This window comes from Artemia sp. Qi Xiang Cuo, chromosome 20 (genome assembly GCF_049724085.1).
Source record: "Artemia sp. Qi Xiang Cuo chromosome 20, ASM4972408v1, whole genome shotgun sequence".
NCBI lineage: Eukaryota > Metazoa > Arthropoda > Branchiopoda > Anostraca > Artemiidae > Artemia > Artemia sp. Qi Xiang Cuo.
The window spans coordinates 39525770-39531769 of record NC_142813.1 but is presented as its reverse complement, the minus strand read 5'-3'; the positions used below and the strand labels follow the sequence as shown (position 1 = coordinate 39531769).

Here is a 6000-nt window from a genome sequence, read left to right as displayed (position 1 = left end):
ATAAAAAAAAATTTTTCCAACTGAAAGTAAAGAGCAACATAAAACTTAAAACGAACAGAAACTAATGTACATATGGTTAGGTTTGCCCCCTGGTCTTTACCTAGCTATTTACACTAACGTTTTTTTTAGTACTTTCATAAGAGCTATTTATTCTAATTAACGGCCTTTTTGATTAAGGGGTCATTCTTGAAGAATTGGAACTAAATTCGAACTTTAGCGTAAAGAGTGAGGTATTGACTAGGGGGTGAACCCCGTGGTATACATATTAAAAACATATGAATATAGAAGTTTGTTACGTAAGTTAATTCGAAAGTTACGTATATTCATTACTAATAAAAAGATTCGTAAATAAAATTAAACAACTTTCGAGAAAGCCATTTAACCAAAAAAAAGTAAAATTAATATGCAAATTGCGTTTTAATCATTCGTGTACAGTGAGCCAAAATCAAAACCTGCATTAATTCAAAAATTTTCAAAAACTAAATAAAAAAACGTTTTTTTAACTGAAAGTAAGGAGCGACATTAAAACTTAAAACGAACAGAAATTATTCCGTATATGAAAGGGGCTGTCCCCTCCTCAACGCCTCGCTCTTTGCGCTAAATTTTTACTCTTTCTCACAACTCTACTTTTTAAAACAATAAAAAAAACTTTAGCGTAAAGAACGAGACGCTGAGGAGGGGACAGCCCCTTTCATATACGGAATCATTTCTGTTCGTTTTAAGTCTTATTTTAGCTCCTTACATTCAGTTTTAAAAAAAACTTATTTTTTATTTAATCCCATTTAGGGACGACCTGCTTTTTGTTTGACCCTAGATGGTCAGTCGAAAAGGAGGTTCTTTGGCAATCTGTCATCCTTAATCCGCAGAATGTATCCTATCCATCTCAACCTTTCTCTCATCATAGCCTTAGAAATCGGAATAGAACAATAGTTTTCGTACTGCTTACTGTTTAAAATACGGACAGCCAGATGGGTACTCAGAAGAATGCACAGACAAATCCTATGGAAAACAATCCAACAAATTCTGCTCCGTCTTTCGGAGTGCACATGTTTCATAGCCATACTTGACCACTGTCATGACTATAGCTTCCAATATTCTAATCTTGGTTCGCAGACTTATCTTCCTATTATTCCAAACTTTTTTAAACTGTGAAAAACACCCTCACCCTTTGCTATTCTACTTTTAACATTTTTACTGCATCTATCATCTTTACTGATAATACCTAGTCAAATGAAGCTATCTACTTGATCGATCTTCTCGTTACCCAACACAATCTCTTCATCTTCACTTGTTCCCAGTCTAAACGACTTAGCCTCCTTATTAATAATTTTTAAAGCTATAGTTTTACCCTGAACTCTCAGAACCTCGAAATTTAGTCATTTTGCTAACATTTTCATCTAGGACACCCAAGTCATCAGCATAATCCAAGTCCAAGAGATTTTAAATTTCTTGTGTGATTCAATGCTCTCCTATATCCTTTGTCGCTTCCCTAGGATGAAGTCCATCAAAATGGTTCAATTAAATTTTTCTTAGAATCACTAGGTACTTCCCCCTTTAAAAAAAATCAAATTCATAATCTTCAGTGATTTATTTCTAACTTAACAACCACCATATTTAAAATACTCATTTACCAAACGATCAGCATTTGGGCGCTTATTACTTTTTAATCCTTTTAGTATTGTTTCTAATCCGCCCTCGCAAAATGAACCTTCCTTCACTTCCAAAGTGTCGCAAACCAGTTATGGCTCTATAATGGGCAGGGGGCAGCTCCCCCCCCCCCCCGTTTTTCTTACATCTGACATTAAATTCCGTTTATTTTACATTTTACAGTCTTATTAAGGTACTTAATTGACTAAAAAATCGTTGCAATTGTAATTTTTGTATACCTTGCCTTCTCCCCAGTTTATGAGACCTAAAACCGTTACTATCACAAACTTTTTCATTCTTTTCTATATCATTTCCTGTAACTTAATCATGGTTTAGCATTCTCAAATCATTCTCAAAATAATGATTCTCAATATGGTGAAAGGCTGGATATAAGCTTAGTCACATTTTATGGATGACGTATGAGGCTTCACCAAAATTGTGTTTCTTGGTAAAATTAAATAAAAAAAACGAGTTTTTTTAACTGAAAGTAAGGAACGACGTTAAAACTTAAAACGAACAGAAATTATTCCGTATATGAAGGGGGCTGTCCCCTCCTCAACGCCTCGCTCTTTACGCTAAATTTTTTTTATTTTTAAAAAAAATAGAGTTGTTATAAATCCAAACTTTAGCGTAACGAGCGAGGCGGTGAGGAGGGGACAGCCCCCGTCATATACGGAATAATTTCTGTTCGTTTTTAGTTTTAACGTCGTTCCTTACTTTCAGTTAAAAAAACTTGTTTTTTCTTATTTAATTTTTGAATGTTTTTGAATTAATGCAGATTTTGATTTTGGCTCACCGTACATGAATAATTAAAACAAAATTTGCATATTATATTTGGTTAAATGGCTTTCTCGAAACTTGTTTAATTTTATTTAAGAACGTTTTTATTAGTAATAAATATACGTAACTTAGAATTAACTTAACTAAAGAAATTATATATTCATAAATTTTTAAAAAGTATATTAGGGGGTTCGCCCCCTAGTCAATACCCTGCTCTTTAAACTATAGTTCGAATTTTTTTTTCCAGTTCTTTAAAAATGACCTCTCAATCACAATCAGTTGATCAGTTGAAAAACTTGTTTTTTTTTATTTAATTCCTGATCTTTTTCTTTAATAATGCTGGGAAATCCGGCGCCCCCTTCATAGCAATGTCCCTTCCCCCATGACATCTGCCGTCATGGACAGAGCCTGCCATCTAGCGCCCGACCCGCGCCGTCCCCCCCCGACCCGAAAAAATCTCCTCTGAAAAAGTCTGTATACTTCCCAATAACCAATACTATATGTTAACATTGAGTAAAGTTCATAACTTTCAGCCCTCCCCTGGGGACTTTGGGGGATCAAGTCATCCTAAAAGACATTTTTATCATATTTTCGACCATGCTGAACAAAATGGCTATCTCAAAATTTTGATCGGGTGACTTTGGGAAAAAAATGAGCGTGGGAGGGAGCCTAGGTGCCCTCCATTTTTTTCGGTCACTTAAAAAGGGAACTACAACTTAATTTCATTTCCACTGATCGCTATCATGACATTCTAGGACCGCTGGGTCAATACGATCACCGCTGGGGAAAAAAAAACAAAAAAACAAACAAACAAACAAATAAACACGCGCCCGTGATCTTTCTTCTGGCCAAAAACGTAAAATTCCACATTTTTTGTAGATAGGAGCTTGAAACCTCTACAGTAGGGTTCTCTGATACGCTGAATATGATGGTGTGATTTTCATTAAGGTTCTATAATTTTTAGGGGGTTTTTCCCCCTTTTTTCGAAAATCAGCCAAATTTTCTCAGGCACGTAACTTTTGATGGGTAAGATTAAACTTGATGAAACTTATATATTTGAAATCAGAATTAAAATCTGATTCTTTTGATGTATCTATTGGTATCAAAATCCCGTTTTTTAGAGTTTCGGTTACCATTGAGCCGGGTCGCTCCTTACTTACAGTTCGTTACCACGAACTGTTTGATAGCTGGGACCATAGAAAAAACGGAGTGTTTGTAAGGGGTTAGACTTAAGACAAGAGTTAAGAAAGAGTTAATAGTGAAAGAGTTAAGACGAGATCTAAAAAAGTGGGGGCTTCATGGGAGGGAATAAAGAACTGAGCTCTGAGTTTAGAAATGAGGAAGGGAAACGAGCCTAGATGTTGGCTTCAGCCAGCGGAGGATCTTCAGGATTTTGAAATAGTAGCAGTAGAAAATAAAACAAATCACTAAAGATTTAATTACCAAATTCAGTATTTCGCGTCCTGGCTTTTAGAAGGCTTCGGGAATCAGGAGGGCTATAAATTGATTCTATCTTATAGCCCTTCAGTTTCTGAATCTGATTAAATAAAAAAACAAGTTTTTTTAACTGAAAGTAAGGAACGACGTTAAAACTTAAAACGAACAGAAATTATTCCGTATATGAAGGGGGCTGTCCCCTCCTCAACGCCTCGCTCTTTACGCTAAAGTTTTTTTATTGTTTAAAAAAATAGAGTTGTGAGAAAGTCAAACTTTAGCGTAAAGAGCGAGGCGTTGAGGAGGGGACAGCCCTTTCATATAAGGAATAATTTCTGTTCGCTTCGAGTTTAAAAGTCGTTCCTTACTTTCAGTTAAAAAAAACTTGTTTTTTTTATTTAATTTTTGAACTTTTTTGAATTGATGCAGATTTTTATTTTTGCTCACAGTATATGAATAATTACAAACAAATTTGCATATTATATTTGGTTAAATGGCTTTCTCGAAACTTGTTTAATTTTATTTACGAACGTTTTTATTAGTAATAAATATACGTAACTTAGAATTCACTTACGTAACGAACTTCTATATTCATAAATTTTTAACACGTATATTAGGGGGTTCGCCCCCTAGTCAATACCCTGCTTCTTAAACTATAGTTCAAATGTTTTTTCCAGTTCTTTAAAAATGACCTCTTAATCATAATCAGTTGATCAGTTGAAAAACTTGTTTTTTTTTATTTAATTCCTGATCTTTTTCTTTAATAATGCTGGGAAATCCGGCACCCCCTTCATCGCACTGGCCCTTCCCCCATGACAACGTCCTTCATGGAAAGATCCTTCCATATAGCCCCCGACCCTCTCCGTCCCCCACCTACCAGAAAAAATCTCCTCTGAAAAAGTCTGTATACTTCCCAATAACCAATACTATATGTTAACATTGAGTAAAGTTCATAACTTTCAGCCCTCCCCCTGGGGACTTTGGGGGATCAAGTCATCCTAAAAGACATTTTTATCATATTTTCGACCATGCTGAACAAAATGGCTATCTCAAAATTTTTATCCGATGACTTTGGGAAAAAAATGAGCCTGGGAGGGGGCCTAGTTGCCCTCCACTATTTTGGTCACTTAAAAGGGGCACTAGAACTTTAAATTTCCGTTCCAATGAGCCCTCCCACGATATTCTAGGACCACTGAGTTGATACGATCACCCCTGGGGGAAAAAAAAAAAAAAAAAAAACAAACAAATAAACACGCATCCGTGATCTTTCTTCTGGCAAAAAGTGGAAAATTGCACATTTTTGTAGATAGCAGCTTGAAACCTCTGCAGTAGGGCTATCTGATATGTTGAATATGATAGTGTGATTTTAATTAAGGTTCTATAACTGTTAGGGGGTCTTTCCCCCCTTTTTTTGAAAATCAGCCAATTTTTTTCAGGCGCGTAATTTTTTATGGGTAAGATTAAACATGATGAAACTTATATATTTGAAATCAGTATTAAAATCTGATTCTTTTGATGTATCTATTGGTATCAAAATCCCGTTTTTAGAGTTTCGGTTACTATTGAGCCGGGTCGCTCCTTACTTACGGTTCGTTACCACGATCTGTTTGATTCTGGTTGTGAAGATATCATATGAAAATTGTGCAATTTTTTCATTATTCCTATGAATAGTCACAAAAGAAACTAGTTAAACCTAGTTTCTTTTGAGTCAGTAAATACATCAACGACTCCTCCTACAGGAAAAATAAACCAGCTTGGGTTTCTCCATATTATTTTTTTGGTCCTTTGACATAAGGTTTTTGGCGTTGCTCTTACTATTTTATGATCAATGATTATTAGTTATGTAATTATATAATCTACTCTGTTTAAGCGAGCAATTGTGTATTTATACATTTGTTTTCGTATTTTTATCGAAAACGGTTCCACATTTATTTTTTGAAAATTGACCCGCTGAGATTTTCTGGCCTTATAAAGCGATCTATTTAGGGTACGAGTTTGATAAAAGTCGTTTAGAGCATTTATTTTGAAAAAAAGTTCATATGAATAATTTAATATTTAAATGCATTTAAAAAGGAAAATTATAACATTTTCCCCATGGATTGTCTTATTGCTTTTGGTATCTATGACGCCTGCAAAATT

General features: G+C 34.8%; 1 protein-coding gene across 1 annotated transcript in view; it reads left to right on the top strand.

Annotated features, from left to right (window-relative positions):
- LOC148940182 (NFX1-type zinc finger-containing protein 1-like) overlaps nucleotides 1–6000 on the top strand; it is a 51708-nt gene that overhangs the window by 19596 nt on the left and 26112 nt on the right. The gene's annotated exons all lie outside the window — the stretch shown is intronic.